Below are 27,188 nucleotides of genomic sequence, written 5' to 3'. Positions count from 1 at the left end.
GTCAGGTTGTAGCAAGAAACTAGGGTTTGTGCGAAAATGAGGAATTTGGGGGATTTTAGTGATGGTAAGTGTTTAATAAGGTACATTATGGATAGGGAAAGGTGTATGAACATCAGGATACAATTTTTTCCGATGATTTGACCATGCAAGAGAAATTAGCTTCAAAACCCTAGGAGAGGGAAATGAACCTTGCCTAGGCGCAACTGAAGCATGAACAAGGTGTAAAATGGCCCAGTGGAACTTGACATGATGATGACAACCCTTTGAATGATGGTACACTGAGTTGAATGGTGACATGGAACATCATTTGGACAACTTTGACAAGGGTAAAATCAAACCCTAGACCTAATGCCTAGTGACCAAATTTTGCTTGAAGACTCACTGAAATGACAAAATTTGACCTTGACACTTTAAAATCACTTTGTAAGAGCATGTTTGATCACTGGAGGAAGGCTGAAAAGACTGACACTAATATTGGCTCCAATAGGGATGGTAGCTCCTTGGAGGTGCCAAGAATAACAGATCTCTGGAAGAGCTAGATAGTGCCTTCGTCCATTGGGATATGGAGTCATCATTTTGACAAATGACACGCAACTCTTGACTCATTTATTGACTGAAACTTGAATCGGACTGACTCAAATTTGTACTTACAATGACTAAAAAAACCGACTCAATGTAAAAGGAACTGACTCATGACTGATTTAACTAAAACAAGAACTGACAAAACTTATTCAATGGCAGCAGTCCATCAGGATTCGAGGGTTTCAAATCATGATGACAACCACCTACGTACTAATGCAATATGTACAATCATGTGTAATGTGTCTTCCAATGTAACCAATCAAGTAGATTCCTCCTTGATTGATTCTCTGGATCAGATCTTCTGGTCAACAACAGATATTGGTAATTGGGCCTCCAAAAACATAGTTGACCATGGTCTCCTTCATCACTGAATACTGCAATAATCACCTTCACTGATGACTGCAACAAATCTGCCATTGGATCCTGAAAAACATGAAGATTCTCCTCCTGCTGAAGAAACAAGGTGTCCATTTCTTGTGATGCTGATCTCTTTTCACAAATAAGAGTATGTTCCTAGTCCTTAAAAAATTCGGAACAAGTAGATGAGCAGCTCTCCGTTTCAAAGAACATTTCAAAACATGAGACATATGAAGAAGAATCTGAAAGGGAATCCTGAATGATCTGATTTTCTGTGGTCTGAATATACTGTAGGTCATCTTCATATGATATGACAGCCAGATTATCATGTTCCTCATTACATTCATCACTCAAGAGAAAAGAAACTTCAGATGATTCTTGAAACCCAACACAATCCTTTATATCATCTACCACAAATTCATCTAGAGGAATGTTTTCACTTACTTGAGCAAAGATCTGAGCTGACTGGATTATTTCTTCATGAAGACTGTGTTCTGATGACATGAGAACATTTGGATCCATAACCCTACCTTCTTCATCCCAGATGATTTTAACAATAGAGTTCTCTTTCATGGGACTTAGTACAAGGTTTTCTTGGTCATCACAATCTGAATCTGAATCTGAAATGGGTGACTTGACATTATCACATTCTGGAATTAGAACTAGACTTCCGTGCATGTTGTCTTCTTCTATGGACATATCTGAACCGACGCTTTTTCTTTCATCACTTTCAGCCATATGGAACTCTTCAACCTGCTTATCTATTTCATGTAATTCATGTTGACTGTCAAGATGCAAAATTCCTTCATTTTCCACCGTACAAAGATCTTGATTCTGCTGCAACGTTTCCTGAGCATCTTGATGGGACTCCTCTAGTTTCTCTTCATGTTGCTAAAATGGATTCTCGTACAAGGCTTCCATGATCTCATCATCCATAAAATTATCATCCTCATAGTATTTTTCAAGGCATTCAATAAAAGTAGAAGCATGTTTGCAACAATCATGAACTAGATTTAATGATGGATAACATTCTTGATATCTTTCAATGAACAGGGCATGAAAATCCTTTAAACAATAAATAAAAGCAGGCAACAAACTTTCATACCAAGATCAAGCTTCATCTTCCAGGGTAGCCATAAACATTTTCATCAAACAGTCTTCAGGAAAATTGATCTTTAATCTATGCACATGAATGTGAAATTTCACTAGATGAAGAGCAGCATCATTACCTTCCACATTTTTGAACACAGGCAAATTCTTTGACCAATCTACCTTGGGCATTTTATTTGTAAAACCTAGGATGTGATCTCGGCTCATGGGAGCATATCTTCTTGCAATCCGCTCCATTTTTAAAATGTCAAAGATACTAATCTCTATGCAGTGGAGTCACCATGAAGCACTGATTGTTGGATTCTTCAGTGAATGGAGTCGCTAGGTGAATGCTTTCAGCCTTTCCAGTGTCTGATCGTCATCCACTATCAACAATCAGATCGGAACTTGAGATATGAACTGGGGCAAGACAATCTACAAGTAAACTTCTTCCCCAGTGGAGTCACCACTATGTTAGCACCTAAATTTTCCCTAGGCTGAAGGAAGGAAAAAATTAGGGTAACCACAAACCACGCTCAGTCTGGTAGCTAGCCCTACCAGAGCAGGAGAGGGCTCTCTCTGAGTCACGCTCAGTGAATAGATAATCAAAAATGGTCTGAGATGACTTACAATGAAATATTTACCTTAGGTTAGTAAGTGAATAGGGATTCGGGAAACAATTTTCATGAATGACCGAGCTTCTAGGATGGTATGGGACCAATGGTCAAAAAAGAACAGAGAATTTAATACAAAGGCACAGATTATTCCGTGAGGCAAGGCAGGCGGAAAATGTAACAATTTAGTTTGAGGTACCGCGGCATGAATAGATTGCTGAAGAAAGTGAAAAGGGCATAGTGACATGAATCCTTTTCAACAGAAGAAGAACACTGAACATGAAATTTTCCCACAGGCAGAGCAATAAAATTGAATTCTACCTAATCTCACTCAGAAAATTTCACTGGAAATGAACATGATTTGAATTATGAAGCATAACGAAGTACATATGAAAACATAAGAGACACATTTTCTACACTCACAACCACAAGAATCTCATGAAACAGAGCCGCTGCCTTTCATTAATTCTCTGTCAAAAATACACAGTAAAGAAACAAAGTTTCTTTCCCACAGTCTCCCAGAAGTTACAAGCAAACCAACCCTTGCAAATAACTTGCATACAATATATAGAATGTGTGAGGAGGAGATAGAACACCCAAGGGTTGGGGAGTTACTCGAATCATTGCAAAATGGAGATGGAGAGCCAACCATCAGCTACAGGTGCAGCGCTACAAACATGACATTTGGCTTGGGTACCCATTTGCCTTCCTTCGCCACTTGGATAGAAGCCAATCTAGAGAAAAAACAATTTAAATGCTGCCTTTGGTGCCAAAAAACCGAAGTGTAGATGAGCGGGCCCACTTGGAGAAGTCGCGAACCGAAATTTCGCGAAACGGAAGCAAATTGGCAATTTTTCTTCTATGCGCCGCGCCATTTCCTCTGTGCGTCATGCTACTTTGGGGCCTGTTTTGGGACACGTTTAGGTGTCCAAAATGTGCCCAAGTGGACTTGGTGGAAAGCCTGTCCTGTCTACTTTCTAACCCAACTGGAATTTTCAAATTTGGTGCTCATTTGCCCCTCAAAATATCCATTCTCCCAAGACTGCTTTTTGTGTGTCAAAAAAGTGGCAGAGAGGCCATTTTTGGGTGTTTTTTTGATCTTTAGGAGACTTAGATCTTGCCCAAATTTCTTGTCCAGACACCAGTAGTCATAATTTTCCATGCTGAATCCAAAACTGCAAGCCATTCCTCATTTGGAGCTATAGAATTTTAGTGTCACGCCAGTGGCGCGGCACACAGGGAGAAAATCCCTGTTTTTTGCACAAAAAATTTCAAAATTTCAAAATGTGCTCCAAATTTTTTGAAATTTGGCCTAGAGCTTCTTCATTAAGTGTTATGGTGGGCCAAGGATTGCCTCGGCCAATATCCAGAGTCGATCATGCTCTTTTTGCCTCTTTTTCCTTTTTGATGCCTTCTTTAGGTTTGCCTTCAAATTCCTTATTCGTGGCTTGCAAACCTTGTTTCGTGCCCAATAGTGGTTTTTCATGTTCCTAAGCATGTCCCTATCCTTGTTTTCTTTTGCCAACAGCTTCTCTAAGTGGATGTGGATCCTCTCGAGCCAAATCTCTCAATCAGCCTCTACCTGCTGAATAGGTGTTTTCTCATTTAGGCTTCTTTGGGCAACCTGCTGGTCTTCACGGATGTTTTGCAGCTCCATGATATCATGCTGGTCCTCAAGCCACTTGTTTCTCTACTCAAAATACTTGATGATCCATTTGGCCCTCTCCACATTGAGTGACAAGTCTTGGATCTCCGTGTTCTGCTCCTGAATAGTCATTCTAAGTTGGGCGCTCTCCACATCTGCATCATCATCCTGAATGAGGATGAAATCGGCCTCCTCTTCACCTGATGGCCCCTCATCATGCATAGGTTTCTTGTCCTTGTCCTATATTGCTCTGAGGGAAGCATCAGCAAGAAAATCCAACTTAACCTTCTCTTTTTGCATGATTAGGGTTTCCTGGAGTATTTTCTTCAACTGCTTGATTTTGACTTTGGAGACTTGATTCCTTGTGTAGCAATGAGTAGCCATGTGTCTTTGAAATTTGTTGTCTCTTTTGGCCTTCTTAAGAAGATTGTTTGAATGGAAATTTACTTTGTCAAGCCAAAACTCCCTATTTTCATTGATTTCTCCTGCAATTAGGTCAACTGAAGACATCTGCTCCCTTTGTTGCTGAAGTTTCCCTTTGGAGTCCTCTAGTCTTTGGATTCTTCCTTGTCACTTGCTCTTGATGCTCATCTTCAATTGCTTATTATCATGCTCTAGGAATCAAACCATGAAATTCACCTTAGAAAAATTGTCCCTAAGCTCTTTGATCTTAGCATATTTCTCCATGATGACCTAATCTACTATCTTATGCTATTCATTAACATTCAAGTTTACTATATCAGTGTAAAGATGGAATTGCTCCTCATCTTGCAAAGGTGCCTTATGTTGTGATGGTGATCCCTATTCTGCTGATGTAGGCTTGGACCCTTCCACAATGTTTGGAGAAAAAAATGAGTTTTTAAACCCTGGCAGCAACAACACAATGGCACAACCCTAGCAAAATGGCCCTTTGTGTTTCTTGTGGTTGCTTTATGAGTTTTGTTGCATTTCAATCATAGGCATAAAACCACCATATCTTTTATCAAATTTGATGAACAAGTAATGTTATAGAGCCTACCTTGCAATTTGATGGGCTTTAAAAGAAATTTGAGGCAATTTGGCACAATTTCAGGCCTTTTTTCCCTGTGCGCCGTGCTCTCTATGTGCGCCGCGCCAGTGTAAATTTACACTAGAAATTTTCTCCCAGTGCGCCACACCCTTTTCCAGGCAACTTTTGGAGGCCTTCTCGGTGTTCAAATTGGGTGCAGGATAGCCCGTTGAAAAGGAATTTGAGCCTAATTTCTAACCCAACCATAATGTTTCAATTTGGAGTTCATTTGCCCTGTCAAAAGTCAAATTTCCCAAGACTGGTCAAAATGTGCCAAATGAAGCTGCCTCAAGGGAGAGTGCTATTGCAGTCAACTTTTGAATGCCTTCCTCAACTCCAAATTCAGTTCATGATAGCTCATTGGAAATATATTTGTGTCTAGTTATCATTTGACTCATCAAGAAAGTCATTTGGCCAACCAAGCTAGGATAAAACTTGATTTTCCCAAGGTCACTTCAGAGGTGCATCAATTCTCCGAAGGCAATTGTATTTTTAACATTTCTCCCAAACCATGACACCTGTGTAAAAAGTGAAGGTGGTTTTTCTTCTCTGGCATTTTTTGGACAAAAACCTCTCTTAGTTTTCCCAAATTAATCTTTTATGGCTCAGAAACATCATTTGAGTGAAACCTATCCCGATGTGTGGAACAAGGGATTTGTCGAAATGAAGCGAAATGAAGGGGATAGGGAGCTTCTAAATTCTTGAGGAAATTTTGGGAAGTAGGGAGGGATGTTAGGAAGTAGGGGAAAGTGAAATATCAGAGATTGAGTTAGGGGAAGCGGTCCAAAAAGGCAAAACACAGGTCCAACCTAGAAAATTGCCAAGTTGTAGCAAGAAACTAGGGTTTGTGCGAAAATGAGAAATTTGGGGGATTTTAGTGATGGGAAGTGTTTAATAAGGTAAATTATGGATAGGGAAAGGTGTATGAACATCAGGATAGAAGTTTTTCCGATGATTTGACCATCCAAGAGAAATTAGCTTCAAAACCCTAGGAGAGGGAAATGAACCTTGCCTAGGCGCAACTGAAGCATGAACAAGGTGTAAAATGGCCCAGTGGAACTTGACATGATGATGAAAACCCTTTGAATGATGGTACACTCAGTTGAATGGTGACATGGAATGTCATTTGGACAACTTTGACAAGGGCAAAATCAAACCCTAGACCTAATGCCTAGTGACAAAATTTTGCTTGAAGACTCACTGAAATGACAAAATTTGACCTTGACACTTTAAAATCACTTTGTAAGAGCATGTTTGATCACTGGAGGAAGGCTGCAAAGACTGACACTAACAATGTTATGGAAGAGTGTCCAACACATGTTCTTATTATATATAGGATCAACTAGTACAAGAGAGTTTGTTGGAGCTGCCTCTAGAAGGTGTTCCCTAGTGCTCTTAGGATATGTGACAACAAGAAAATGTGACATATGTGAGAGTTAAAGCGACACATGTGAAAACAAAGAAGAACAAAAGAAAAACATGCAGGAATGAAGCAAGAAAAAAATACACTTGAAAAATATAGAGAAAGAAAAAATGACACATGTAAGAGAAAAATAAATCAAAAGTGAAAATTGAGATTAGGACTCCAGAAAATTGGGACAAGAGAGTAAGAGCATATAATAGGTCTTGAACATGATCAGACACACATATACAACCAAGAACATGGTAAGAAGATACTTTGAAGTGATAACAAAATGACACTTATCTCCAAGTGTGACAGTTAGGATGCAATCCTTTACAACACAAGTGTCGACTGCAATCAAAATATGCACTATGTTATGGGAGAGTGTCCAACACACTTTTTTATGATAGATATGATCAACTACTGCAAGAGAGTGTGTTGGAGCTACCTATAGAAGGTGTTCCTTGGTTCTCTTAGGATATGTGGAAACAATAAAAAGCGACAGGTGTGGGAGTGAAATAGACACACGCAAAAATAAAAGTAAACACAAGTGACACATGCAAGAATGAAGCAAGAAAAAGTCACCCTTGAAAAAGATAGAGAAAGAAAAAATGACATGTAAGAGCAAAAGGAAGCAAAAGGGATAATTGATAAACTCACATAGAAGATGGGGAATTTGCAACCACGAGTGAGAGAATGCTCCTTTTACTCCAAAAGTGTGAAGAAATCAAAAGAAAAAAATGAATGTGAAAGAGAGCTTTCGATTGGACTCTTTATATAGGGAGAGTAGACATGTAGTTAGGGTTTGGATTGTTTGAGAGCGCTTAGTGTGTGTCGATAAAATAGGAGCCAAGTGAATTGACTACCCCTAAGAGGTGTGGTAGTAAATGACATGAAGAAATAGACTCTCATTGTCAACAAGGAGTGAGAAAATACTATATGTAGAGGATTCCCTTACATTGTCACTGGGAGTCATTCATTGTTGGAAAGGGTTGCACAATCATTGCTAGAAAGTATTACAAAATCACTTTGAGCAACGATTGTGCAGTGATTGTGAGCATGGATTGTGTAGCAGCTGTGATTGGAAATTATGCATTCATTGTTGGAAAGTACTGTGTGGTCACTATCTTGATCCAAAGTTAAACAGGAATGCAAAAAATTAGAGATATAACCATAAATACAAAGATGCAGTAGAAATAACACTTTATTTCATTAATATCAAACATTGGAATATGCTTACAAACATAATGGAAATAAGACTAGCTCGGGTGATGGTAGCTTATCTCTAAGAAGAGATGTGGTAGTTACATGCCTCTGAACTGTGTTAAAATGAGCCTCAAATGCCTATTTATTATTGAGAAACAATGGAAAAACCTAAATGTCCAAAAACCTAACCCTGGGAGATGAAGTACCAAACTATGGGCCCCATTTGGGTAAATTGGTACATCAAATTCCCGGGGTCGTATCTTTGGCATACAATCTTCGTTTGACATGCACAACACCTTGTTAGAAATATCTATCCAAAGACTACAACTTTTGAATGACCAACATCAGTTTATGTCCCATGTTGGTCCCATTTTTCCAAAAAAACGTTGTTTAGGACCTCAAAACGACTCCAGAAGTTAAGGAACCAAAAACGTGCCAAAAATAGTAACTTGTGCTACAAATAAGGAAACTGAAAAATTGAAAGAAACAATGGTGGGGGTCCAAGTGGAATAGGTGGGTGGCCACCAATACCACCTAGATCATTCCTCTCCCCTTAGGAAGCAATGGTCTCCATTGTGTTTAGTTCCTCCATGAGATGAGGAAACTTCTGTTGAACTTGTTCCTTGGTGAGCCACTTGCCCTAGTGAAGGAGTTGGCCTACTTTGACAACTCGATATAGTTGGATCCTTTGTTGTTTGGTGTTCTTGATCTGTGTGTCCATGATCCAATCAGTTGTGGCTTGTTCCATGCAATCTAGATTTAACTATGTACGTGTGATCTATTCTACAATGTGTGATGTATCTAGCATTGGTGGGAAGTATGGTCGAAGGCGGTCCACATTGAACATTGGGTTAACGCAAAGGAATGGGGGAATGTTGAGCTCAAATTCATTTTCACCCACATCCTTGGAAATGGTGTAAGGACCATAATAATGGTCTGAGTTTCTGATAGGCTTTGGTAAGTCATTCCTTTTGCATATGCAACCAGACTTTCTCGCCCACTTGAAACTTGTTTTGCACCTAATGTTGATCATGTTGTTGCTTGTACTTTGCATTTTATTTCTCCAGAATGTCATGGGTCTGCTTACAGATATGTTGGATGTGCTCAATGAAGTTGTTTGCCTTATCAGCTTCAGATTGGACATGAACCGAATCTTCCTGAGTAGTTGCAAATTGTATAGCCACATCAATGGGACATAGTGGTTGGAATCCCAAGCCCACCTGAAAAGGGATGTGGCCAATCAAGCTGTGGAGAGCCTAGTTATAGTTGTGCTAGACATAGGGGAGACTCTCATCCCATGTGCGTGGATTCTTTTAGTTGTACATGCGCATAATGTGTACGATCATCACATTGATGACCTCTATCTGGCCATAAATTTTGGGATGGAAATTTTTGGACTTAGTGAGCTTGGTGTCCAGCATTGACCACACACTGGACCAAAATATACTGAAGAACAACTATTCTGATATGAGATGATAGACTATGGGATCCCAAAGTGTACCCACACTAATTCAAAGAAGAGTTTAGCAGTGTCTTCTGTTGTGATATTCTTCTTGTAGGTCGCCATAATGGCCATCTTCGAGAATCTATCGATGACCATAAAAACACTGTCATTTCCATGCTTAGTAGAATGAAGGCCTGACATGTAATCCATGGAGATAGATTCCCAAGGTTGACTAGGGGTAGGAAGCGGAGTATATAGGACTTGCTTCTTGATGGTAGGTTTGGCAATGGTGCAGGTGGTGTAGGGTCTATTGTACCTCCCAACATCCTGTCGAAGATTCAGCCAATAGAAATAATTCTGTAGTAATGCCACCATTTTCGCGACCCCAAAATTTCGAGCGACCCAACTGTAGTGCACTTCCAAAACAATCTTGGCACGCTCACTTGAAGGAACACAAAGGTGTCCCAGGTGGCATAACAGGGCATCATGTATGTTATAGACAATTTTGTGCCTTACAGCAACAAGCATGAATTGTCAATAATCCAAGGGATCCAAAGTTCCCTAAACATGATGTTCCTACCCCTAGAGGAACAAGGTCAGCAAACCAACAGCTCTCAGATCAGTTCTCCACCTAAAAACACTCAAAAACAAGCAATCCTGAAATCAAAGCAGGTGCTCCACTAGGGTTCTGCGCTGAAACTCAGTTGCTCCATGGTGTACCTGCGTTGCAAAGCAAGTGGGACAAAGGCCACCTGCGCTGAGCGAGAAAGGACAAGTGGCACAGTGAGTCATTGCTTTGGAATCTTCCAAAAATGACACTTGGATCAGGGATTTCGCCTTGTGATGAGTCAGAGGCTTTGTTTCTCCAAGTGGAAGCAAGGTTCACCAAGTGGACTCAAGAACTGAAGATCAACTAAAGATTAACTGAAGAGAGAGAGGACACAAGGCAGCTACACATCAGTTGCAAGCTGACTCATCCTTTCTCAATTCATCTATATATTGAGCTCTCTCCTATGAGCTCTGGAGGCTGGAATTTTGTGCAAAGTAATGATATGCTGTTGGTTTCATTATTGAGTTATTGGGTGATTGTTTGAGAGAGGTGAAGAAGAGCAATTCTTTCTGCTGAGAGGTGTTGCTGGGTTGGAGCCTGTAATGGTTGTAATACTCTCAGAACCTTTATTTCTTCATTAATAAAAGCTATTGAGGTTCTTCTGTGTGCTCTTGTTTCAATTATGTATTGTGATGATTGCATGTTTGGTTTACACTAATCCATGAACCAGTTATGATTGCATGCCTCTTGTAGTTTCCTTCTTTGTTATTGTGCAGGATCTCATTGTAGCTGGGCGAGCAGAAGAACAAAGAGCTAGGAGCAAGCAGCCAAAGAGAAGAGTTTGGATTCGACATTAAGCGCAAGGCAACGGTTAGTGCTTTCTCCATTCTCTTTTGCTTTCATAAAGAAGTAAACCTTCAGTAGTTTGTTTTACAGTTGTTGCTAAGGAACTGTCACCCTTAGAGTGGGATAGGGTCATCCGAGTCGGATACTTTTCCCTACAACAAACTGGCGACTCCACTGGGGATCGTATCCGTTTGATTGTGTTTGTAGTATTTTGCTATTCATTTCCTGAACAAAAGAGTACCAAATCGAAAAGCTTTTGACTATATCAAAAGCGAAGTAGAGGGCAGCTACTCTTGCTCATTTTCTGAGCAAATTCATGATTTGAAGAGCTGATCTACAAAGATCCTTGTAAGCTCTTAGTGATAGCTTTGCACCTTCTAAATCATCCCTTTAAGTGTGCTTGACTGATTGCTTCTGATTTGAGCAAAAACCGTGCATTTTTGAGAAAATTATGACCCGGAAACTGTGAAAACGCAATTCTCGTTTTCCAAAGCAGGTAGTACACAGGCTGCCTGCTTTGCAACGCAGGTCCCGAAGGGGCTACCTGCGCTGAGAGCCAGTTTGGCTGTGCAGAGCCTGCGTTGGCCCAAATTTGCTTAGTGTATTTGGGGTTTCCTCCTTTCTCTTGCCTGTTTTCACTTAGTTTTGCTGCTAGGTGTCAGTCTTGTGCCTGTTTTGAAACCAATATTACTTGCCATCATTCCGCCTCTGTTATATAACGAAATTGTACTTGTTCTTTGTATTTCTTACTCATTTACAATTTCCCATAACGAAAAGTAAACTAGTCATGCTTTTGGCCTCTTAGATCTGAACCTGTGTTAGGCATTTTGCTGGTCTAAAGAGTTAGCTTGTTTGCTGTCCATAGCTGATTAGTCATTTTACTTTCGTTAGTATGGTTTGATTTCATGTATTTCCAGTGATTAAGCAAGTGAATCTTAAGGTGTCTTTTGATTTTGGACAAACTTGTTTACTTTCGCTTTAAATCGAAATCAAAGTTATATAACCACTTTCTTTTTGTATCCATCCACATTAAGAAAGGGAAAAGAAAATACATGCATTGTGCATTTTGCATTTGAAAAAGTTTGCATGATGATTTATGAGAAAGTGCATTAGTTTGTGCTGTATGAACTGTGTGAAAAGAATTTGCCTTTCTTCGCCCTCAGTAGCTAAGATTTTCATCAGTCAAAAAGATTTGAAAAAGCTTGCTTCTCATCTTAGGCTGCATTTAGGAATTTGTCATATACATCTCGTGGTGAACCTTGAAAGGCAAACTTTAAAAAGATCAACTTAAAATATACTGAATGAACCTAACAACGCATTTGAAACATAACGCAAACATCTAGAGGTCTAGGTAGAGACGTGTTCCGGTGTCGTTAAACATAGTTACTGTCGATCTCTACGAAGGTGGGTGATTCCTCCTGAGAGTCGGTGGCACTAATACGGACTTGTGCTCCCACGTACCGTCGCGTATATATTGGGAGACCCCTATAGGCAATTATCCTTTATCCATAGGAAACCGTGTCGGTCGCCCTACTGATCACGATGCAGTGAACACAGCATTCACGAAGATCGACCACCCGTACCGTAAGACGTATTCTGTGGTTTCGCGAAAGGTTTGGCACACCCTCTGCCTAGATCTCCAGAGCAGTTTCTTTTGGCCCTTTTCAAACTCTATAACTGAAAAGGTCCAACCGAGCATTTGTCACTTCGGGCTCGTTAATACATTGAAGGAGACTAGAGTCATCTTTAGCTTTTTCTCGACTCTTAAAACATGAAAAAGCAAAGTTATGTTTAAAAGCGTCTAATAAAATTCATTCAAATCGGAAACACAAATTTTCCCCTTTATATTTTAGTTGATCAAGTAATCCACAACCGTGGAAGAAAGTCAATTGAATATCCGTCGTTCTCGGAGGCTTGCGAGTCAACCGTCTTTGTCTCCGGAATCGAAAACAATCCGGACAAAGCGAGCTCGTCGAACCAGTTCAAAATCTCCTTTAAAAGTTAGAACAAGTGTTCCAACAACATCTGAGATTCTGGTCACTCCAAACATTTCCGGAAACCCTGCCTCTATAGAAGAAGTTCAATCGCCACAGAGGGACAGTAATACTGATCCTAGTCTGGGGGCAAATACTTGTATGACTGAACCAGTTCCATCTGTAACCGGTCCAGAGAGTTTTGTTCCTCAAACATCCGTCGCGGTCGATACAACCCCTTCTTCGGCACCGGAAATCTTTTACGGACCTGGCGGTCTTCCTCTTCCACCTGGTCTGATTGCGATAGAGGAAATTATAGAAGAACCGCAAGTATCCACTCCAATTGAATTTGGAGTAGGGGTCACTCTATTTCCTGCTACAACAGAAGTTTGTCCATCACCAGTGGAAGTTCCTGTAGAATCACTAGGTGATCAATTGGATAGACTAAAAATGACTGAACAACCGTCGACATCTAGGACTGTGTCAAATGACACGGCGACGGCAGAATTACCTGCTGCAAATCCAACAAAGTTCGCCGGCATACCATCTGTCCCAACTAGCTCTCAGTCGCTAGAAGGAGTCCACCAAGAGACTATCTCGATAGTATGGTCTGTTCCTGTTTGTTTCGGAGTAATGTCTGGTAACTCTCATGGTGAGGCTCATCAAATTGACCCTTTTGGGAATCTAATTAGGCCATCCAGTCCTCCAGGACAGTCAATTGCCTTGAGTTCTGGGTTGCTACCGTATGGGGGGCAGTACCCATACGGGAGTTCTCAACCTTATTCAAGTTATGGCGAAATTACAACGAGTAGTTGGGTACCTATGCTATCCCAGCCACCAAGAGTTGTATATTCTATGCAACAGTGTGTACCTGTGACAAACATCCCAACTACACCGGCTATTGTGACCGTGTCGCAAGTTCAAACAATGCCTGTTGTATGTCAACCTCAGATTGCTCAGGTTCTCATACAACAGCCCCTTGACCCTGCGACCCAACCGCAATCACCTATTGGTGGGGCAACACAAGTACAGTTGGGTACAACTACCCCACATCTTGGTCCAATGGTTAGTGTAGCGCAACAACCCATGGTGTCGCAACCGTGGATAATGCAATACCAACAGCCGCAATTCCAACAAGTGTACCAAGGTTCTGAACAGCAAATATTTGCGAATACTGGACAATCATATATTCAAAATGGTCAAAATCAACCACTTTATAGTGGTCAAGTCCATCAACCGTATTCATCATACCAACATCAACTCCATTATGCTGGTATGCAAAGACCGACTGTTCAAACGATTCCATCGTATCCTGGTTACGCTTCACCTAACTTGAACCAGCAGTTACCATTCGTGGCGACTTTAGAGTTGCCTGATTTACATCGGTTAACAAACGATCCAATTGCTTACGCCCCTTGGTGGCCAGTGATTCCACACAAACTTCCATCCGACATTCCTAAATTCAATGGAAATCCAGGTGAAGACCCGTCGAATCATGTGATGACATTTCATCTATGGTGTTCATCAAACACTTTGAATGACGATTCAATAAGGCTTCGCCTCTTTCAGAGGACATTGACAGGTCCAGCGGCAAAATGGTATATAGAATTGCCTAGAGCTTCGTTCGACAATTTTGGCTCCCTTGCCACGACATTCTTGACCCACTTTCAATTACCAATAAGGTATGAAACGGGAACAGAGATATTGACTAACTTCAAACAGACAACCGCAACTCATATATCATATCATATACATGAGTGGCAACGTCGACGAAGAATGGTTAAAACATACGTTCCTGATCAGCTTTTAGCTGAGTGGTTTATAAAGTCATTACTTCCGGCTATAACAGAAGATGTAGCAAAGGGAGGAGTCGTAACAGAAGAGCAAGTTATCGCTCGTGCACAATACTTGGATTTAGTATATACTCAGTCCGGCACGCTCTATGACAAAATACCAGACGCCCCTAGACCAGAGTTTTCAATCCCTCCTCCTCCTAAATCAAATAGTGACTCTCATGCCGGCGATGGCGTGATTGGCACGGCAAACACGAATCCGAAAAGGACCAATCAAAAGAAGGCCCGTAAGGATTCGAATCAAAATGCGCATGAAGAAGTTCTTGCTTCGGAAGTAAATGCCGTATCGACAGATAAGGGCAAAGAAACCAATCAACCAGTAAGCAGGAAGAATCAAAACAAAGAGAAGAAAAAACAAGGAGATTCGTCTCCTCGAAAAACTTCTTTTGGAAAAGGGAAACCACCTTCTGGGTGTCAGATATGTGATGAGGATCATTGGACAAGAGATTGTCCATATAAAGCCGAGTTTAAAAGATTCTTAAAGAATTCACAAACCCCAGCTGTATTGACTGATCCGTTTCCCGATCCAAGTCAAAATCTGGTTGATAGTGGAGATACTTCCCGGTGCCAGGTGCTAATGGTGTCGACCTCTGAACAACAGAATGATGCTTTGATTTCGACAAAATGCAAAAACTGCGGGAATCCGCAGTCGTCGAACGGTAAAGGAAATGATCAACCAAGCAGTTCGACGACAACTTCGACAAAAGTTGTGCCACCATTTACTACGGGAAGCATTCCTATGATCCAGGGAAGGAATCACTCTCTCCAAAATATCGGAGTCATTTTCCTAAAAGACCCTACTTTAATGGGTACTTCCGCATTGCCGCCTTCAAGTAATCTGGCGGAAATGACCACAATGGAATATGAGACCTTCTGTTTCTAGCGGATCTAAAAGTTCGAGGATAGTTCCTTTCTCAAGTCAACCTCGTTTAAAAAATGAAATAAGGAGTAAAAGAGGATAGTTCTTTACGATGTCAACCTCTTTAAAAAATGAAATGTCCCCTTATTATTTAGGGGGCATGGGCCTCATCTGCATTATTATTATGCTGGGGGCATAATCGAGCAGTTTTAGCAATGTTCATGCTCGTTAAAAAATAAACGCAAGAATCAAGCAGTTTTTGTGTATAGTTCATGCTCGTTAAAAAATAAACATAAATTGTGAGCAATCTTTCCCTAGCAGTTCAAGCTCATCCAGAAAAAATGAACCGGTAAATAACCTGGAGAAATGTAACCTTTGAAAGCCATATTAAAAGCCCTTGGTCGTGTTTATATGCCATCACCTCCATCCGTTCATTTGGCCAATTGTTCACCTCCATATGTTTGTTTACCCATTTTGAGGAACAGCTGCGAAGAGTGATTTCACTTAGCCATCCTTGTGACACTGCCGTGATTGGAGAATTCCAACCTGTACCTAGAATCTGCTGCTATCCCTGTTCATCACTCGTTCCTCAAAAGACGAGTCTTCTTTGAGCTCTTTTCACTGACTCGTAAAATATGAAAAGTTTGCCGAGTTTTGGCCTTCCAGCTCGTTAAAGCGACCGGAAAGCTATCCCTCCTCTAGATTTTAATCTTTTTGGACCTGAGGGATTATTGCACAAAAAGATCGAGCGCTTGTTTTGTTCGGCTCGTTAAAGCAATCGAAAATTCATCCCTTCTGTATTGTTTTATACTTTTTCGGACTTAAGGGATTAGATGACGAAAAAGGAATTTTGGAGTTAACTTTTCGTACCTTTTCAGACTCTCTAAAAATGAAAAGGATCGAGTTTTCTTTGTCGTTAGACTCGTTAAAATGATTAAATAGCGACAAACTTGTCTTTAGACGAGAACGAGTTTCCCTATCGCTAGGCTCGTTAAAACATAGCGATGGGCTTGCCTGAAGGGCAGGTTATAGAACAAGCATATGTTATCCTCCTCAAGCTTGACAAAAATAAAGAGGTACTGGTCAGCAATGACTGGGGAAAAATTGGGAGAACCTCACAGCATTAATGGTAGCAAGTCGCTTTTGAACATGACACTTTGTCCTCCGTATCACATCGAGTTGGGTTGTTTCATTCACCGGTCTCATAACCATGGTCCTCGCCACACCATCCGCAATTGGGGTAATGCTACCAATCCATCACATCAGTGTCGTTATATGTTCAAGAGATGTGGTTCTGTAAAGAGTCAACCGTGTTCCACCCACTACCATACACTATCCTTCATCCACTTCATGACCGCCACCCTGAATCATACATCACAGTTTGTTTTCACCTCATCACAATCACTAGCTCCGTTCCGTGTCACTGATGTGGGATTCATTAAGGCCCTCCTTTGACGGATCGCTCCTTGTCGACATCAGCTCATTATCCAAGGAGTTGATCTAGGAACACCCCCCTCAGTACTTTGAAGCTTGCATGCCTCAATGGCAAGTTTCTCACTTCCGGCGACAGGTATACATCAATGACCTTCGACCAGAAGATTTTGCATGGTGGTCGACGCCAAGTCCTTTATTCCCACCATGTGAATGGTACTGCCATACCTTGAGGGTCATCATCCTTATCGGTGATTCCTCTCGCGCTTGTTAACGGTTTACGTCATTGACCGGTAATCAAGCGATGTCTTTCCATGTTCTACTTCAAGAAATTCTCACATGGATCGACTTGTACATCGAGTGAAGATCGGAAGAGATTGAAGACCCCGGATCTAGTTTCATCCATCCGGGCTGCGATATATATTCAGGACATAAAGACATTTGATATGTACATCATTACAGTAGATGATCGTCCTTCTCAAAGGATGATAATTTCGGCAGAGAAATATCAGTCTACAATCAGACGATCGTCTGTTCTATGTACCGAAATGTATTTATAAAGCTGAGCATGGGAATGCCCGCCTTAGCTAGATCATGAAAATGTATGAAAAATAATGTATTGTATTGTATCTTATTACAGGACACTTCTCAGCAGATTGAATGAACTTCGGATCCTCTCAATAAAGCATTTCACCCGATAAACGACCTCATACTTTAGGGGGCATCTGTTATAGACAATTTTGTGCCTTACAGCAACAAGCATGAATTGTCAATAATCCAAGGGATCCAAAGTTCCCTAAACATGATGTTCCTACCCCTAGAGGAACAAGGTCAGCAAACCAACAGCTCTCAGATCAGTTCTCCACCTGAAAACACTCAAAAACAAGCAATCCTGAAATCAAAGCAGGTGCTCCACTAGGGTTCTGCGCTGAAACTCAGTTGCTCCATGGTGTACCTGCGTTGCAAAGCAAGTGGGACAAAGGCCACCTGCGCTGAGCGAGAAAGGACAAGTGGCACAGTGAGTCATTGCTTTGGAATCTTCCAAAAATGACACTTGGATCAGGGATTTCGCCTTGTGATGAGTCAGAGGCTTTGTTTCTCCAAGTGGAAGCAAGGTTCACCAAGTGGACTCAAGAACTGAAGATCAACTAAAGATTAACTGAAGAGAGAGAGGACACAAGGCAGCTACACATCAGTTGCAAGCTGACTCATCCTTTCTCAATTCATCTATATATTGAGCTCTCTCCTATGAGCTCTGGAGGCTGGAATTTTGTGCAAAGTAATGATATGTTGTTGGTTTCATTATTGAGTTATTGGGTGATTGTTTGAGAGAGGTGAAGAAGAGCAATTCTTTCTGCTGAGAGGTGTTGCTGGGTTGGAGCCTGCAATGGTTGTAATACTCTCAGAACCTTTATTTCTTCATTAATAAAAGCTATTGAGGTTCTTCTATGTGCTCTTGTTTCAATTATGTATTGTGATGATTGCATGTTTGGTTTACACTAATCCATGAACCAGTTATGATTGCATGCCTCTTGTAGTTTCCTTCTTTGTTATTGTGCAGGATCTCATTGTAGCTGGGCGAGCAGAAGAAGAAAGAGCTAGGAGCAAGCGGCCAAAGAGAAGAGTTTGGATTCGACATTAAGCGCAAGGCAACGGTTAGTGCTTTCTCCATTCTCTTTTGCTTTCATAAAGAAGTAAACCTTCAGTAGTTTGTTTTACAGTTGTTGCTAAGGAACTGTCACCCTTAGAGTGGGATAGGGTCATCCGAGTCGGATACTTTTCCCTACAACAATGTAGGTGAAAATTTGGAATTTTTTGACCCTCCAAGAGCGTTTGGTATGTGTGGCCGAATTCTGGGTTGCTTTTGTAGAGAAGTGGAAAATCAGAAGTATCATGCCCGCAAGAGTTGAGCACGATGGTTAATTCCATGATCAGTGGTCAGCTGAGATAGTCTGCAACATTATTGGTGCTACCATTCTTATACTTGATATTAAAATGGAACTATTGTAGGTATGTGGACCACTTCTGATGGCGATCATTCTGCAACTTCCCTTGCATCTATATGAACTGCAGGGGTCGATTGTCTATGTGGATGACTGTTTCCTTCCCCAAAATGTAATTCTTCCATTGTCGACAGGCCTGCATAATGGAATACATCTCCTTGTCATAAGTGGGATACTTCTGGACAGCATCTGAAAGTGTCTCACTGTGATATGCCATTGGATGCCCCTTGCTGAGTAAGAATTGCCCCAATAGCATAGTCAGAGGCATCTATCTTGATCTCAAATAGTTGTTGCAAGTATGTTAATGTGAGCACTGGGGCAGAGAAGAGGAAATGTTTCAAATCTACTAATTCCTTTTATTGAGATTCAGACCAAAAGAATTTTTCTTTCACTCCTCCATTGGTGACTTGACTCAAGGGCCAAGTGATATGACAGAATCCCAACACGAACATGTGGTAGAAATTGGAAAGACCTAGAAAGTTGTGGAGCTCTGTCGGAGTGGTTGGGGCTATCCAATCTTGAATGACTTAGATCTTTGCTGGATCCACATGCACCCCCCTCTCATCAATCATGTATCCTAGATATTGAACCTAGGTCATGCGAAAAGTGCATTTCTCCAAATTGGCACAACTTGTGTTGTCCCAATGTTTGGAGAACCTATCGGATGTGGTGGAGGTGCTCTTCCCAGCTCTAGCTGAAGATCAGGATGTCATCCAAGTATACCACTACAAAGGATTTGGTGAATGGATTCAAGATGTAATCCATCAACGTCATGAAGGTTGCAGGAGCATTCGTCAACCCGAAAGGCATAACCAACCATTCGAAAAGGCCCTCCTTGGTTTTGAAGGTAGTCTTCCACACATCGGAGGGTTCGATTGGTACTTAGTGATATTTGGGCTTCAAGTCGATCTCGCTGAAATATTCCCCCCCTTGACTTGGTCCAAAAGGTCATCAATCCATGGGATCGGGTACCTATTCCAGACAGTGATCTTTTTCAGTGCCTGATAGTCAATACAGAGTCTCCAAGTCTTGTTCTTCTTCTGTAGCAACATGATCAGGCTCCACAGGGCAATGAACTTGGCCAGATGTGACCTTTTGCAACAACTCTTGAATCTACTTCTTGATTTCATCGTTCTCCAAAATGAAGCACCGATAGATTGGTCCATTGGGAAGTGACACACTTGGGGTCAGACCGATGGAGTGCTTGACCTGACATTGTAGAGGCACCCTTGCAGGGGAAGTGAAGATGCCCTCATACTCCTCCATGACCTTGTCTATTTTTTGTTGTCGTGCGAAGGGGCCTGTCTGGAGGTTGTGGCCACTGTCATCTTCTTTCCCTAAGGGCATATCATTAGGAAAACAAATTTCCTAGTTTTGGAAATGAGCTTAGTGCATTATTTTGCAATAACCAAAGAGATTGAGGTAGGCGGTGCTACCTCCGGTATCCTGTACAAATTATTTCCCAAAGTAACAATAATAGCATGATGCCTTGACTCATACATAACATGTCACTTCCATAAGTATGATTGGTCTAATAATACATCAAAAACATCAAGGGGAGCAACGTTACATAATACCTCATCCGTTAAGGGCTTGATGCTGTATGGAATGTGGCACAGTTAGCTCACGCGAAGATCCCTTCCTTGGTGAAGCCACTCGATGGTGTACGATTGTGGTTGTGTTGTGGTTGGTAAGCTCAGCCACTTCACAACCTCTACCGAAATGAGGTTCTTTTGGCTCACAGTGTCGACAATGAATTGTAGCGGGGAACCCTTTACCCACATCTGGGAGTGGAAGAGGTGCTCCTCCTCCTCTAGATATTCAGGTTCCTCCTTCTGGATCTTCATGGTGGAAACAATGGTGTTGGGCTTCACATCGATAATATGCTTCCCTTTTTCATTCCCATTGTCAGTTTCTAATTCAGAGTTGGAACATGCATCTAATTCCAAAGCCTTCATCTCGGCCACCAGTGACTTCTTGGCCCAAAACTCACTTATGTTGTGAGTGGAGCTCTTATGTAACTCACACCACTTTCCCATGTCCTTCGTCAACTTCGTGGTGCTATTCTTTGCTTGTGGCTTTGGCGAGTTATCCTAGGTCACCCTACCTTGGCTTTGTCCTTTGCTTGGCGGTCTGGGGGAACCTTTCCTTTGCTTCAGTTTCACAGATCCAAAGTCTCACTTCTTTTGTTTAAACTTCTTCTCAGTCTTGAAGGCATATAGATATGTTGTGCCGAGCGAGGAGATGTCCAAGAACTCCATCTCATCCTGGATGTACCTATATAGGCATCCACAATACTTAAGTACCAAATGTTTCTCAGAATCCTTGATACCCAACTTCTTGCAAAGGGTATGAAAAACAATGGTAAACTTTGACACATCTTGGTCCCTTTCCTACTATAGTGTTTCCATTTTATGTATTTACCCTCATAGTTCCTGACAGGGTAGTACTGCTCCTTGATAGCATCCCAAAATGAGTTCCAAGTGGGTGCGGTTGAAAACAGTGAGGTCATACTTTCATCCTTATGCTAAAAGTAGGTTTCCTACCATTCCTTGATGTGGGGGGCACTTTGAGAAGAGAAAAAGTAATATTTTCTCGGATGGAAAAATCATGAACATAAAAATATGCTTCTAGCAGATTTAACCATTTATCTAAGACATCTACATCTATTTGACCCTCAAATATGGGAATGTCAAAGTTTATCGAGGGCCTCCTCAAGCAATATTTTTATAGGATCTTCTGCCCTCTCATCTTTCTTTTCTTCCACCATGGATAGTCGTCGAGGTTTGCGAGGCTGATCTTGCAAAGGCTCAACCAGATCGAGCCCTAACTCCTTATATCCCGACCTCGTTGGGGACATGCAAAGAATACCACTCTGATACCATTGATCCCTATTTAAACAAGAATGTAAAAAATTACATATATAACCATAAATACAAAGATGCAGTAGAAATAACACTTCATTTCGCTAATATCAAATACTGGAATATGCTTACAAACACAATTGAAATAAGGCTAGCTCGGGTGATGGTAGCTTATCTCTGAGAAGAGATGTGGTAGCTACATGCCACTGAACTATGTTAAAATGAGGCTCAAAGGCCTATTTATTAATGAGAAATAATGGAAACCCCTAAAAATCCAAAAACCTAACCCTAGGAGATGGAGTGCCAAACTATGGGCCCCATTTGGCTAAATTGGTACATCAACTTCCTGGGGTCATAACTTTGGCTTACGATCTCCGTTTCACGTCCACAAAACCTCATTAGAAAGATATCTCTGATGACTACAACTTTTGGATGAACAACATCAATCCATAACCCATGTTAGTCTCAGTTTTCGCAAAAAACTTCGTTTAGGGCCTCAAAATGGCTTCAGAAGTTTAGGACCTGAAAAACTGCCAAAAATAGTAAATTGTGCTACAAATAAGGAAACTAAAAAACTGAAAGAAAAATTGATGGGGGTCCAAGTGGAATAGTTGGGTGGCCACCAATATCCATCTAGATCATATCTCTAGGACTATGCAATCATTGTCTCTCAACAAGAGATGCAATATCTTTCTTGTTTGGAAGAAGTGTGCTTGTGAAGCCATCGAGGGCTAGACATGTGAAGCAAATTAGTTCGACACTTAGGATTCCTAAAGGGAGACTTGAACACATAAACAACATGAATGAGCATGACATTAATGGCTTGAAACAAAGGATGGAAAAATATTGAGTCTCCAAAATTTGAAGGTTGGCAAAAGATTTGGAGAGTGTTGTAGCAGCGACAATACTTCCTTTAATCCTAACTTGTATTTTCCTATCCTCATTTGATATGAAATGAGGATTCAATGTAGTTTGTCCATCTTTGGATTCTCCATATCTTTCATCTCTTCAATGGTTGAGATATTTGTATTAAGTCTTAGGGGAAGTGTTACACAGTAATTTCTCACCGTCCATGTTACCCCTTCTCCCGCACCTTGGAGGACCTATTCCGGGACTTGTGAGAAGTGACATGACTTGGAAACACTTGTATTTTATTCCCTTGAGTATGTACTTCATATGCCCTGAAGACACCTTCTGCAAAATACCCATAAAAATAGCCCTTTTTCCATTGGCGTGGTTCCACTCTGTATCACTCACGCCAATGGGGGAAATCCTCCAAATAGGGCGCGCCAACTGGCACTCTGTCTCAGAGTCGCACTCACGCTAGCCCAGTTGGGTAAAGTTTTTAACAAACAAACTTACAAAGGTTCTTCCTAACCTATTCATGAACTGATTCCATCTTGAGTTAGTTCAGTTGGGCTTCGAATCTCCATAGAAGGGAAGTAGTTCTCCACCTCTCATGGAAGCTTCTTAGTGATAAAGCCAATCCCATGAATCTTGTGGATGACCCTAACTCCTTCTCCTCTATCTATAAAAGCTTGTCCTTTTGCCTTTGACAAGTTAGTCTCCAAGTTCCAAATTCTAAGTCCCAAAGTCTGAGAATTGCTAAGCTCATGCTACAAGAAGCCTTCTTCATTCCCATGAAGCTAAATATAAAGTGAGGAGATTCTTGTCCAAGTAACCAAGGAGAGAGAGGCTTGTTCCCCATTCCCAACAAGCTTTGCAAGGCATGTGCTACTGATCACCCAGCCAAAGGAGGATTTGACGTCAGAACTATGGTTGTATTCTTCTTTGTTTATCAATAATAGATGACTATCATTATGGTTCCACTCTTATTGTCTTTGTAATGATGATTGAGTTATATCCTTTCTGACTGATATATAGTTGAATCTATTGGATTTTATGCTTGTGTTTGTGTCGTTCTTTGGATGTGTAGGTGTCCACTCACGAGGATCATGGGGATTGTGACCGACTGGAGAAAAGGAACGGGAGCGACGAATCTTCTACAAATATTAGCGTTGGAATCCAGGTAGGCCCTCATCATCGATCTTTGATTTGCAATTAGGAACCTGCGTGTTAGCATTGTTTGACTGTTGCTAGACCCCATTTGGGCTAGTAGGGATCGGCTCTATCCACAGAGGGGATTTAACTCCACAACAATTTGGCGACTCCGCTGGGGAGTTTGCTTTTTTCCTTGTTGTTTGATTTGTAAACTTTAGACGGAGCCTGAAGTACGGCTAGATAGCCTTCGAAATGCTATTGCTCCGCATTAGCAAGTAGATCGATGCCACTTCAGTCCATCTCTGGTTTGGTTTACGAACTGAACGGCTTGGAACTTGCCTTGTTTCTTGGTTTCTCCTACTTGGTTAGCTTTCTGGGTTGAGTACCTGTGTTGCTTCTTGCCCCTTGGTGTACCTGGGCACTATTGACTTAGCTTTGGATTGTTTTTTTTTTTATTTTTCCATAGCAAACTCGGCTGGCACACTTTTATAGAATTACAATCGTGCCAATTGGTGCTAGTTGCACATTGACAACCCGCGCCAATACCTGAAAGGCGCTAGTTTCATCCTGATAGTCGCGCCAGGCCTGGGAACTTTTGAAGTTTGCTTGGATGTGAGCCCTCTGAGCTTAGTTTTTGTTCTGGGTACCTTTTTTAGACTACTTGAGTGTGTTGGAGTGTGATTTGACTGGCTTTGATCTTTACCCTTTGGGTGTTTGCTTTTTTCTATCGATTTCACATTTCTAGCCCTAGGACATCTAGTGGCTTTGTGTGTCGAGCCTTCCTCAGGTGTTTTGATCTTCTAGTGGTCCAGTCGATTCTTTGATTACTCCCTTGCACTTGTTTGGTGGTTGTAAATCGTTTTCTTTCGTTATTTGGGTGACTTTCTTTGTCTTCACTTGAATTCCGCTTCGTCTCACTTTGAGCCTAAATTACACGGCTCATTGGTCTCTTTGGGATTTTTCTCATTCTTTGGAGGTTTGCTTTGTGATTTAGGGAACTGAATGTGTTTGCATTGAGTGAAATTTGTGCTTTTACTCTTTTGTTATCATCTCTCAAAGTTGTTTAGTGCGTTTTGCCATCAACAAAAGAAAAAATCTCTTTTGCTTTGTATTAGTTAATGAGAATTAGAAGCTTTTCATTTTGATTAGTGATTAGTGATCTCGAAGAAAAGTTTGTTAAATTCCATTAGCTTCATTAGGGAAGTTATTTGTTGTTTTGTGAACATTTCGTTTGCGTGAAAGCTCTCAAACCCTCTCGTAACTAGAATTCATCGAATGAAATGACATATTTTAGCATATAGTTTGCATTTAGGGAATTTTGAGAGATTACATACGGTAAGGCCTGAAAACTGAGACCTAATACAAGATCAACTTTAAAATGAACTGAATAAATATAACAATGCATTGGAACATAACACACACTTTTTAGAGGTCTAGGCTAGAGACGTGCTCCGACGTCGTTAAACCTAGTCACTTTTGTTTCACTCAAGGTTGGGTGATTCCTCCTTCCGTGACTCAATAGTGGTCTAGCACAGATTTGAGCTCCCACGTACCATCGAGTATATGGGGAGGCCCCACTAGGTTATCATCCTTTATCCATAGGAGGCTGTGTCTACCGCCTTACAAGCCGTAACGCACCGAGCACAGCATTCGGGAAGATTGACTGCTATACGGAAAGTCCTTGGTTTTCATATGATTGCCAAGGTATATATGCAGTTTTACAGATTTTTTTGGTAAACCTTTTACCTAGGTCTCCAGAGTAGTCACTTTTGATCCTTTTCAGACTCCCTAAAAGAAAAGGCTCATCTGAGCATTTGTCACTTCGGGCTCATTAAACATTCGAAGGTGACTAGAGTCATATTTTTGTCCTTTTCTCAACTCTTAAAAAATGAAAAGGTCAAGTTATGTCCTTGCGTCTTAAAATTTCTTTGGCCACGCTTCACATTTACCCAGTTAGATCTTGTTTTCGTTAGTTTGAGTAGGATTCTTTCTCATTTGTGATGGCAACTTTTCCGAAGTTTACCAACCCAGGAATCCCCTCTGATGGGAATCCTAGTAATTTCCCTCCTTTTGGAAATGTTGGTGCTCCTTACATGGCAACGTTGTCCCTTCCTGGGTTAACTGTTGGGTTGCCTGTTTGGTTGTTCTCAACCTCTTTGGTCCCTACCGTCTCAACTACTGGTCAATCAATTCCTCCACCTAAACAACATCATGTTGATTCTAAGCTGGACCTCTCGCCTTCTTCGCCTATTTCTACGTCCTCATCTTCTACTTCGCCTGGTGAAAGTCTGGATTCAAGTAACCAGGTGGCTAAGAAGAAGACGAATAAGAAGGCATGCCCATTTTCCCTTGTTTTCAAGCATAGTTTTCATGTGTGTGCTTTTAAGATTGCATAAAAATAAAATCCATTTCCAAGCATAGTTTGCATATGTGTTGTCATGTGTGCTTTTAAGCTTGCGGAAAAATAAAATATGTGTGATTAAATACATTTCACATTGGGTCGCTTGTTATGCAACTGATACATTAGACTACATTTGTGTTAGACATCTACATAGCACATAAAAACATCATCACATGTAAAAGATCCATCCAAAATAGGCATATGTATATATATGTGTGTCGAAATGTTCGCACACCGTGCATCACATAGATCAAAAAATAATACATGTTCGTCTTAATACATTCGGAGACGACATGTCTCTCAAAAAATATGCATGGAAATGAAGCCTAGATATCTAATCCCTATGGTGCTCATGGTAGCACGTCACTGCTCGCACTAAACATCTTAGTAGTCGATGGATGCGATTGGGCACCCCCACCGTGTACCTCTGATACGCTAATGGGACATCCACTAGCCGAGCATAATCCAGGATACCTCGAGTGATACCCTAAAGGTTCTGGATGAGTTCTGCTCTATCACCACCCTCCTCCTGAGGATCCGCTGCAGCCTGGTGTCTCCTTGCAATAGGAGACATGCCAGCTGGGCGTTCTGGGCCAACATCTGCATATAACCGTTGTTAGAATGAACATGTATTAACAAAAAAAAAAATCATAAAACACAAAATCAAAATGAGGTCATACCTATCTCCTCATCCCAATCCTCTCCCTCTGGCAATGGGAGATCAAGATCGCCGGTGAAGTTTGTCCCCACATACGGCCAGTCCTCCACCATGATCAATTGGCAGCGAAGCCACCAAAAAAACTCAGGTTTGAATGACATCTGCTGACCGCCCCCCCTCTCGGCATCAGTGCCGCCCAATGAGCCATCCTCAGCTCTCGAGGTGTCGGTTCAGGAACAAGGGCCCCTTGGCCCTGGAAGAGTGGCACACGTTCCAAGAAGAACGTCACCAAGATGGAGCCATACTCGAACTATTGCATCTTGCCGCGCTTGGCCTTTGTTAGCTGCCTCTTCATATTGGTC

This window comes from Pinus tabuliformis, chromosome 6, assembly GCF_031772625.1.
Source record: "Pinus tabuliformis cultivar Carrire ecotype Pingquan chromosome 6, CPIR1, whole genome shotgun sequence".
In the NCBI taxonomy this organism is placed as follows: domain Eukaryota; kingdom Viridiplantae; phylum Streptophyta; class Pinopsida; order Pinales; family Pinaceae; genus Pinus; species Pinus tabuliformis.
This window is presented reverse-complemented; position numbering follows the sequence as displayed.